This window comes from Protopterus annectens, chromosome 8.part0, assembly GCF_019279795.1.
Source record: "Protopterus annectens isolate FY-2018-M chromosome 8.part0, PAN1.0, whole genome shotgun sequence".
In the NCBI taxonomy this organism is placed as follows: Eukaryota; Metazoa; Chordata; order Ceratodontiformes; family Protopteridae; genus Protopterus; species Protopterus annectens.
The window spans coordinates 1,238,162,159-1,238,173,359 of NC_056741.1; the positions used below are offsets into that span (position 1 = coordinate 1,238,162,159).

Genomic DNA, 11,201 nt, shown 5'->3' on the forward strand with positions numbered 1-11,201 from the left:
TAGTGCAGGTTATGAACAAAAGATGGCTTCAGTATGAGCAGTTATTGGTCGGTAGTTCTGTGATTCAAGCAGTTTGCACTCAGAGAGTATTTAGAAACTAAAACATAGAAATGGGATTGGATCTTACAGAAATATGCAACTGCTTCATTTTAACTGAAATACCCATGGAATTAGCATTTTGCATTTTCATAATTTAGACAATCATAGGTTTCATTATTAAAGTCATAAACTCATAAGGATATTCCTATTTCATATATTCACATGTAGACACTCACACACATTTTAGATCTATTATCTATTAAAAAATATAACTCTAATCTTCTGATTGCTCCCTAAACCTAAAATTCCCCTCCCTTTCCTAACCTAAACTTTCCAATACTTTCTGATTACTGCCTAAACCTAAAATCCTCCTCTCCAACCCTAACTTTGTGATACCCTCTGATTGCTTCCTAAACCTAAAATCCCCCTCCCTTTCCTAACCTTAACTTTCCAATACTTTCTGATCACTGCCTAAACCTAAAATCCTCCTCTCCAACCCTAACTTTGTAATACCCTCTGATTGCTCCCTAAACCAAAAATCCTCCTCCCTTTCCTAAACCTAAAGCTCCCATCCCCATTTCCCTTGTCCCTGTACCTGATCCATGATGAGCACTTGCTCCTAGAATGCAAACAGATGTGGTGTGGCATTGGTGAACTCAAGTTCCAATTCAAGCATGAGCAGCTGGTTGGGCAACTGTCCAGATGGAATTACAGCTATTCAAGCCCCTGACTGTGAGTTGGTAGAATTTGGGCAGTTGGGGCTCGAGTGGCTGTAAAGATCCCCTTCTGAAGCCTTTCTGAAACACTTCAAGCTTTACAAACTTTGTTTTTTCAAGTAAGGAATAATTGCACTTTCTAAATTATTTCAAGTGACTTGATCACTAGCTAGAAAAATGCAGTGCTGCAATCAGTAATCGGTTGGATCAGTAAGGCACAAAGTGATGCACTGGTCTTGTTGGTGTGACTAGATATGCATTTTAGAATTACATGGCATATAGGCTAAGTTTTTCTAGGAGTGATAGATAACACACTGGTCAAAGTTTAAATTGCTGTCTATCATTGTTCCCAGATCATTACTGATTTGATGTTTTTTATGTTTAGACCATTTACTTTCGAATCATAACCTGTGTCCTTTATGCCATATCTCAAGATGTTACATTTATTGAAATTAAGGATGAGACCATTATTACATCACATGTGTATTTTTGCTGACAACCTTGAACTTCAGCATATTTTACTGTACTAATTATGGTAACCATTTCACAATCATCATCATATTTAGAAATCCATAGCACTTTTGCCACTGTTATATCTGAGAACAGTAAAAATAAGTTGTTCCAAATCATCACTAATAATCCCTTCCTTGATGCGTAAGTAACCTACCTTCTACTGCTGCATTCTGTTGCTTATATGGTTTTTACACATTGAATTCCATATGAATTCAGTACTATCCATTTATCATATATACCCCTAGCGCTGAATGTATTTACACAATTAAGGTAAGCTACATATACTGCCAGCTCTTTATCGGGTGCTTCTGTTGGCTCCTCAAAGAATGTCACAGGATTTAAAAGGCTAGAGCCCTCCCTTAACAAAGGCTTGCTATTTCATATCTGAAAGAAGTAAGCCCTTATGTCATTTCGAAGAAACTCTGTTATGGATAGCACCATAATTTTATATGGAATCCTAATCAAACTGATGAGTCTAATACTGCTCAAGCTGAATGTGACCCCCTTTATAAATCAACACACTACATCTTTTCTCCATAGGTATGGGACATGTCCACATGCTGGCATATTATTTAACAAGACTGATAGAGATTTAGTCAGGTTTTCCTTAAGTGTGTATTGGAAACTACTCTGCATGTTATCATGCATGGAAGTTGAGTTTTTAATTTTACTTGTGGCAGCAGTTATTATGTCCATGGTTATTTAAGGGATGCATCTCTTTTTCTCAGTGGTACTGTGACATATCTCTTTCATTAAAGTCAAGTTTGAACAAAATGTTTCTGAAAGCACATTTGCCATATATTGTGACTTGGTGGTAACTTGATTGCATATTGATAACATGTTATATTCATAATTTTCACTGTCAGTTTTTTGATATATTTAAAGAACAGCTTATTATCACTTTCAAACTTTGAGACCAACCTATTTTCATAAGCAGATCTGGAAGATTTGATAACAGTAAATAGTTTCTGTATTTTATATAATCTACATTTGATTTTGACTTTATTCATATATATTTAATGCTGTTAAAGCAGTATATATATTTTACCCTTCTCTGCAGACTTATGCTAGAGCGCCAAAGTTTTCAAATTTTCAATAATGTTATTATTATAATTATTATTATTATTTGCTGAAGTTCATTGTTCTGAGTTTTCACATATACTGTTAATAGTTGTACTGTATAGACTGTGGTAAGAACTACTAGTGTCTCTTATGATTTAACATGTAACATCTGTCAGAACTAGAACAGATAAACAAAACCTAGGGACAGATATATCAGAATGCAGTTTTTCACTGGTATCCAAACAGTTAATTAAATGCACTTTAATCCAGTATAGTTTCAGTAAGAAAGCTTTTTTTGAATTTGGGTTATCAACTGTCATATTCAATGAAAAGTCAGTTTTCTCACCACATCTATTTAATGATTGAAAAAATAGCAAATTTAAAGTTAACATTCTGGCCCAGGTTGGAGATTAGATTTAGAATTATGTTAAATACAGGGTTAAATGGTATAGGAGATAGTGTGTCCTGTGTGAGTGAACTGCAGGGATTCATAATTCACTATAAATTATGAGTGTATTTTTTTCACTTCTGTTGATTTTTCAAGGAAGTTACTTTTAATTTTGGTGCCTTTCAGTTGTGCATTCTCATTTTTAAAAATGTTGTTTTCAGAGACTGGTATGGAAACAGTATTAACATGGTGTTCCTATACTGTACAATGGCAGACATATTTGTGTGGCTTATCACAACATTACCTTAGAGAATGCAACAAATCTTACAAATACCATTGGTAGCAATGGGCATATTAGTGTGACCTGTACCAATGTAATGCATTGGATCAGGCAGGAAACATGCACATTCATCTAAATGGTTATATAAACAATATTTCTACATTGATTTTGATATGAAAAACATTTTTTTTATCTCTAGAGCTGCACCACATATTGGAGTTGTATCTGTAGGCTGGTAGATCATTTTGAAGATATTTATGCCCTGTTGTACTTTTGGAACATAAGTAGAAAAAATCCAAAGCCTGGAAACATTCAGGTAGAATGCAGGGTTTATTCCAAACAGGAACGAAATCACTAGTGTTTTGCATTTTGTATCCTGCCTGGTTTACCTACGTGCTGTTGTTTCTTTGGATTTTTGTACTTTTGGAACATAGCAGACTTTTCAGTAGCTCATTTCCTTTGTCTCCTTTCTTTGTACATGATCAGATTACCAGCGAAGGAAGTGGCAAGGTAAAGTAACAAATGCATTTGGGTGTTTGGCCTTAGAAAACTGCATATCAATATCCATTACAGATCACCAAACCTAGCAGTTTAACTTAAAAGTACACCATCCATGGTTAGTTTTGTGTTTGTTACTTTAGTGACATTGTATCTATCCACATATTTGCCAGGAAGTACATATAAATAACATAATATTTATCATTATTATATAAAATAATTCAACTTTTCCACATTCTAAGTTAAAAAAGTACTTTGGGAACTTTAAAAAAACATTTAAAAAATGTTGAAAACAAAACATTGTCTAGCATTTTCTGTATTGTCTTTTAATCTGCATTAAGCTTTATGCTTTCAAGTATTAAAATCAGCATTTGTTTCTAGCCTAACACTTTTATGCTATACTTTGCACTTGAACTGAGCAGTGAGCATACATTTGTGAGTAATGCATTTAATATTTTTACATAATAAACAAAAATTTCTGTACACAATCGTTTAACTATGGAAGAATTTAATTGACCTGTCTGATATCTTTTGCAGTAGTCTATTACAGTCATAATGGCCTCTGTTTGCTGTTCTGACTACTTGGCAAAGTATGAATTTACTAGGAGTATAACCAAACCTTAGAGCATCATCAGAAAACAGTTGCAAAAAAAAAAAACTTTGCAAAGCAAAGTTCCAAAACCTCACAGTTAGCATGGGGCCCTTGATATCAGGAACAAAAATGGTTCAGGGATAAACAAAGATAAATCATTATTCTGACCACATTTGTTCTTAAAAATGAGTGCTAATGCATAAATATAACATACTCTGGTCCTGTGTTTGAATTAGAATACTCCTTCCTTCCATATTTTTGTTCGGAATTCCCTTTCCTTATCACTTATCAAACATGACACATGGTTCACTCACTGCTGGGAATTTATTTCTAAATCTGTGTCTATTTTACTAGATCATTTTTAAATGATGATATGACTGACATTTTAAAAATTCAAACAGATTGTGCTGAGATCACTGTACAGTGGGGAACAGGGAATGCCCCCCCCTGTAATGTGATCTCAGAGTTGGTATATATAATTAGCAGGGGGTACTTGCACTCCTGCAAAAACACTGTTTGTGTTAACTTCTTGCTTTTTGGCTTTCTAAAGTGTTGATCCTATGATCTCGACCATGTGAATTTTGATATTTCAACTAGATTCCTAAATTCATATCTAAGCTGATTTACTCTTTGCTGCAGAATTTTATGTACTGTCTTAACATGCTAGTGTATCTCTTCTCTTCCTAGAATATTTTTTACTATGGTATGTTTTACATAAATGTGTCTACCACTGCACTGGTTTGTGCTACTCTGCTTTGTACTGTTCTCTATGTTTATCAGGACTGTCTGAAATCTGAACTATTAATGGGTAGAATATTTTCAGTTCTCTTAGTCTCTGGTACTTCAGAAATTGCAAGATTGCTATTACAGCATGATTTGAGGTGGATATGACAGACTGCACATCTGGAGATCTTGAATATTTACTGATAAATTCAAGTATATGTTATCGAATACTAACGTAATCGAAAACATAGTCGACCCGTAAATGTTGCTAGAACTTCGAATGTTTCAACGGAGATCTCCATACAGTGCAGAAATGGAAGTTTTCCATTGTTTGCACTGTAGTGCAATTTCAGAGTTGGTATATTTAAGTAGCGGGGTGTGTGGGGTTGCAGCCCCCCCATGTTGGGGGTGCAGAGGGGCTTGCCCTCCTGCTTACAGTGTTTAAATGGTTTGTTTGGGTAGGTTTTTTTGTTTTTATTAACTCTTCAACGTTTTAGCACTTTGACATTTATGTGTCAACTATTTCGTTTTCGATTATGTTAGTATTCAATAACGTAATATAGACCCATAATTGCTGTCTCCTTCTGATGTGTATTAATCTAGCATCACAAAGTCTTTCAAAATCATTTCATTCATTCCATCCAATGCGGGAAACCACATCTTCTCCTTTACCAGTGCATACCAAGGGTGACATCATCCACCTACTTCACTGCACCTTTTTTTCTTTAAGAATTTTTTTTATTAATTTAACATATTTACAATATATTATTTACAATATATACATAGAAAGGAAGAAATTCATATTCACATATTGCTATACAATGATAGGAATACATTGAATCGTCAAGGTAACTTTATACAGATGACACATTAAGAATCTTATTTCAATAGCAACATTTCAAGGTTATCTGAAAAACTAAAGGTCTTGCTATGATTTATAGATGTTATTCTGATAATTTCTTCTTCAGTTTTACATAGTATTTTTCTTAAATTTAAAAATTCACTGAATGTAGGAACCAAGTTCAATTTTAAGGTTTTTTTGTAATAACTTTTCTGGCAACTACCAAGACAGCCTAAAAGAGTCTTTAATCTTTGGCTTTTACAGATACAGGAATTGGAACATTCATTAGTATTACTGATCTAGTTAAATAATTATCAAACCATAACCCCTTAAAAATGTACTTATCACTTCCCAATATACATTTACTTTTTCACAGTCCATAAACATGTGTGTCCACTCAGCTTTTACATCTTTGCTACATCCCCAATAAAATGAAGAAGTCCAAGTTGCACTTGAATTGGGTTAGGGAGAAACTCTGCTTCACATGGATAGGGAGCTTGTTCCATAGACATGGTGGTCTCTGGTATATATACCTGTCGCTTCAGCAGGACCTATTTATTTCACAGGCAAGGTTAAGTCTTTAGAATGGGTAATTCTGGTGCTGTTTGTTTTGTGGATATGCAGGAGGTCCATCATATTGGGATCTGACAATGCCCTCTATGCCAGGCATAGATCTCACATTAAAAGCCTGTAGAAGACAGGGATAGGGCCTTGAGGAGGTGTGCATATAACATTTTATTTCCGCCCTGTGTTATTTTAGTGAGAAACCTCTGTGGATGTTCCAGTTGTTGGATATGCCTGGTTAGGTACATACCAAAGGGGGCATTGTACTCAATGACAGGTCTAATGAATGAAAAATACAGTGGAACAATGACTTCCTTGGACTTAGATGCCATACCTTTGTTTATAAGTTGTGCAGTATAGAATGATTTCCTCAGCAGTGTAGGCATATGGTGGTCAAAGGCTAGATTACTATCTATGTGTGTCCCTAAGTCCCTGACTACTGGGTCAGCTCTTAGGGGTGTGTTGTCAATATGATAGTTACCAGGGATAGATGACTTTCCAAAGGATATTATTATGCATTTCTTGGCATTTAGGTTTAGCCCATGGCTCTGACACCAGATGTTTGTCTGTGTCAGCCCCTCCTAGAGAACATTTATGTCAGTGTGAGATTTAATGACAACTCCTAATTTACAGTCATCTGCAAATTTAGTCAACCAGGGACCACTGACATTGGCCTTGACTTCTGAGAAGTAAATGCCAAAAGGAGTGATCCAAGGACTGATCTCTGAGGGACTCCACTTGTAAATGGCCTCTTTGTAGAGATGGACTCCCCATTTCTAACTTCCTGGGTCCTGTTTGTGAGCCAGTTGTCTATCCACCAGGTGACATATGGGTTTGTGCCTAAACTCTTGAGTTTGTCAATAATGCCTGAGTGGGATATTGTGTTAAATGCTTTGGCCAGGTCAAGGAAGGCAGTGTGAACAAATTTTCCCTCATCCATTGCTTTGTTGACCTTCTCAAAGAAGTCCACCAGACTGAGTAGGCATGATCTGCCCTTGATGAAACCAAACTGGGTTGGGTCCAGTGTCTGGAGGTTTACTATATCTCTGTTGATCATCTCCATGATAATTCTTTCCATGGCTTTACATATAAGACTAGTGAGACTTATGGACCTGTAGTTTCCAGGGTCTGTAGATGGTCCACCTTTGTGCAGAGGGATGACAGTTGTCTTTCTCCATTCATGAGGCACAAAAGCTGTTTGCAGGCTACATATAAATAGCAATTTCAGATGCTCTTATAGGTCATGTTTCATGCTATTTAGAAGGCATCCTGGGATATTGTCTGGGCCCACTGATGCAGTGTTCTTGGTCTTAGAGAGATCATTAAGGACCTGTCCCTAGTGATAGTACAGGGAGTCATGTTTGATGATATTTCCTGAAGGAAAGTTGAGGGGGAGAGAGGGGTAAAGTTGGCACTGAATTTATCAGCCAGGAGGTTTGCTATGTCTTTTGGCTCAATATAGGTGGCTCCATTTACAATGAGCTCTGCACACATTTGTGTATTGCCTTTGAGGTTGTGGACATAGCTAAAGAATGCTTTGTGGTTGTCCTTGGCCTGGGAGGCCAAACTTACCTCAAAATTGGCTTTGATAGATTTTATTTGTCCTCTGAGTTGTTTGTTTAGTTTGATGAGAGTGTTTTTATCCTGCTGGTTGCTGCACCTCCTAATTTTCCCATGACTTTCTTCCTCCTGTTATACAGCCTATTGATTATGTGATTCTACCAGGGTGGCTTGTTTTTTTTTTTTTTTTTGAGTTAGTTCTGTACTTGTTCCTGGTGGGTACAGCTGCCTCTGTGCAGCTATTAACATGCTTGTACAGGGTTTCTGTGAACAGTTCTGTATAGGCAGCAGTGTCCTCAGGATTTATGGGGGCTTGAAATGTTGCCAGGTTCTCAATTAATAGCAGGAGGTTAACCTTAGAATCATTTGTGAGTATTCCAGGTTTAGCTGGAGGTCCAGGTTTTATTTTTGCTTCAAAGAAGACCATCTTGTGGTCTGACCTTACTAGGGAAGACATTACAGTAGGGGGTGTGCAGCACTCTCTCATATCAGTGAGGATCAGATCCAGTATGGTTGCACACCTGGTTGGTGTATTAACTATCTGGTCTAGGGAGTTTGTGTTTACAAAATTCAGGAATCTCTGTGCACATATGTTTGGTGTTGTATAGGCTTCCCAGTTAATAGTGGGGTAATTAAAGTCACCCACGAATATGGTACTGGGTTGGATGGTTAGTGTTTCTAATAAGTTTAAATACATGGTATGGGTCTCCTGGGTTATAGAGGAGGACCTACTGCTTGCAAGGAAGTGGTATTGGATTTTGCCTATGGTGATTTGTACATGCAGCAGCTCAAGTGCATTGTCCTGTTTGACCAGCCTTGAAGTATATTTATCTTTGATGTAAATAGAGACATCTCCACCTTTAGTCCCTGCCTGTGAGGTAGCTGGCTTAAATGTGTGGAAGGCATTATAACCTAGCAGTGTTGGTGTGCTCTCTACAGCTTTAAACCATGACTTAGTGACTACATAGTTGTTAGCATTCTCTAGGGTAAAGAGAACTTCTTGGGAGTGGAGTTTTTTTGTTTAGTCTCCTAGCACTGAGCAATAATACCTTTAGAATTTCTTGGTTTTGATTTGCTATGTTGGAAGTACTTTCAGTTTGGCAATGCCTAAAAAGGTACTATGGGTGAAGACAATATTTTAGCTAATATTCAAAAGCGTAGAGGGGAGAGGTGCAGACCATCCCTGGCAAAGCATCACAGTCTGTTGACCATCTCCTTCCATGCTGACAAATATTGCACCCCCTTAGAAAGACACCAGAAACTAAGCCAATTATTAAAATCAATCATTTTTGTTTGTATTGTGGCATCATCCTTAGAGAAGGTAAAGTGCTTCCCATACCAGCCTGAGACATATTCTGAGAGCTCCATGATGTCTCTCTTCATATAGTCTAAGGAGGTATGTCTTAGGACATTTAATCCCACATGGACTATGACTGAGGCATATTGGTAATTGTGGTCTAATGACCTGAGTGCATGCGTAATATGGCAGATCCAAGCCCCTGATAAACAACTGACTGTGACTTTCCACTTACTCAGCCGGGTGAGAGGGACATCAGTGTGCCTCATGATGGAGTCTCCAAAGACTAGAATGTTGGATTGTGTGGTGGCTTGCCTAATGGTGTTAGAGGTATAGAGGGTTCATGAGCTCTAGCTCTTTGTGTTGATGTGGGTGTTGTTTAGAAAGAGTGCATTTGAGGCTGCTGAGGGTATTTGTTATGTGTACTTCATCTAGGAGGGCTTTGTGGTTTAGGAAGGTTACAATTAAGTGCCTCAGCATATGTGGGTTGATATGTCTGCTTTGAATTGTGCATGATGGGTGCAGCATGTGTACTACTGACAACCTTATTGACATTAGGAGTACTTTTATGTGAGAGCTTTGCCTCCAGTGACATTGTGTAAATACATCTCTCACATACCATATCAGTTTGTTTGAGAATTAACTGGTTGTCAGTAAACATGAGGCAATTTCTACATTGGCTCAGGATGCTCATATCCACCAAGCCAGTAACGGAGACAGTATGATAGTTCATATGCATGGCAATAGACCCTTTTTATTGATTAGACAGTTGGAGTGAGAACATCAGTCACTGTCAGGAGTATCCAGTTTGCAACACACAGAACACCAACACTGACTATATTACAGCAGAAATACATACAGAAACAAAGAAATGACAAACCATATTAGTCTACTCCAAATATAAGCAGGGGGACAAGCCTCCCTGCATCCCCCACACCCCGTACTACTTAAATATATCAACTCCGAGATTGCACTTCACTACACTAAGATGAGTTATGTTGCAATATAGTACATTAAAAGGGAACATGACTAAGGTTACAACAGGCAGTTATGAAGCATGTAATGGTATGTTTGCCATTTTCTTCTGTGAAGTGTGATCTTGGAGTTGATATATTTAAGTAGCAGGAGGTGGGGGGGGGGCACAGCCCTCAACATGGGGGTTGCAGGGGTGCTTGCCCCCCTGCTTATAGTTACAGAAGAGTAATATGTTTCTGTATGTATTTCTGCTGCAATATAGTAAGTGCTGGTGTCCTGTATGTTTTTTGATATTATGAGATTCAGTATTATGAGTTTTCAGTATTTTGAGCTTTTGAGATTTTGAGTTCAGTATTTTGAGATTTGGGATTTTGAGCTTTTGAGATTTAGAAGTGAACCCCAACATGCATATGTTGAAAACAGATCTATTACCACCTGCAACATGATGTTCTGTAACAATATAATGACAGCTATGAACGAAAAATTGTGCCGTATATATATCTGTATATAGACAGCAATCTACACTTTGACAACCACATATTTGTAGTAGTGAGGAAATCATTCTGTGCTTTGCAACTTATAAATAATAGTATGGCATCCAGGTCCAAGGAAGCCACTGTTCCACTGTATTCAACATTCATCAGACCTTTCATTGAGTACAGAATCCCTTTGGTATGTACCTAACCAGGCACATCCAGCAATTGGGAATGTCCACAGAGCTTCCTCACTAAAAGAATACTGGACATAAGTAACATGTCCTATGCAGATCACCTTGAGGCCTTATCTCTGTATTCTGTCCCCTACAAGCCGTTGAGGGAAGATCTATGCCTGGCATACAAGGCATTGTCATAATTCAACCTGATGGTCCTCCATATATCCATAAAACAAACAGCACCAGAACAATCCATTTCAAAGACTTAAACCTTGCCAGTGATATAATTAGGACTTGCTGGAGCGACAGGTATTTATCTTGGAGACTACACCTACACTTGAACAGGCTTCCCATCCATTTGAAGCAGAGTTCCTCACTAACCCAATTCAAGTGTAACTTGGACAATTGGATGGGGAAAAGGAAAGTATCCCTTGTTTGGCACCTATGTCCCTACTGGACACATGCAGCCTGTAAATGGTTCATCTACCAGGCTTCTGTTTG

The 11,201-nt window shown here is 37.5% G+C and overlaps 1 protein-coding gene across 1 annotated transcript in view; it reads left to right on the forward strand.

Annotated features, from left to right (window-relative positions):
* LOC122808445 (G-protein coupled receptor family C group 6 member A-like) overlaps window positions 1-11,201 on the forward strand; it is a 215,064-nt gene that overhangs the window by 34,006 nt on the left and 169,857 nt on the right. The window lies entirely within an intron of this gene.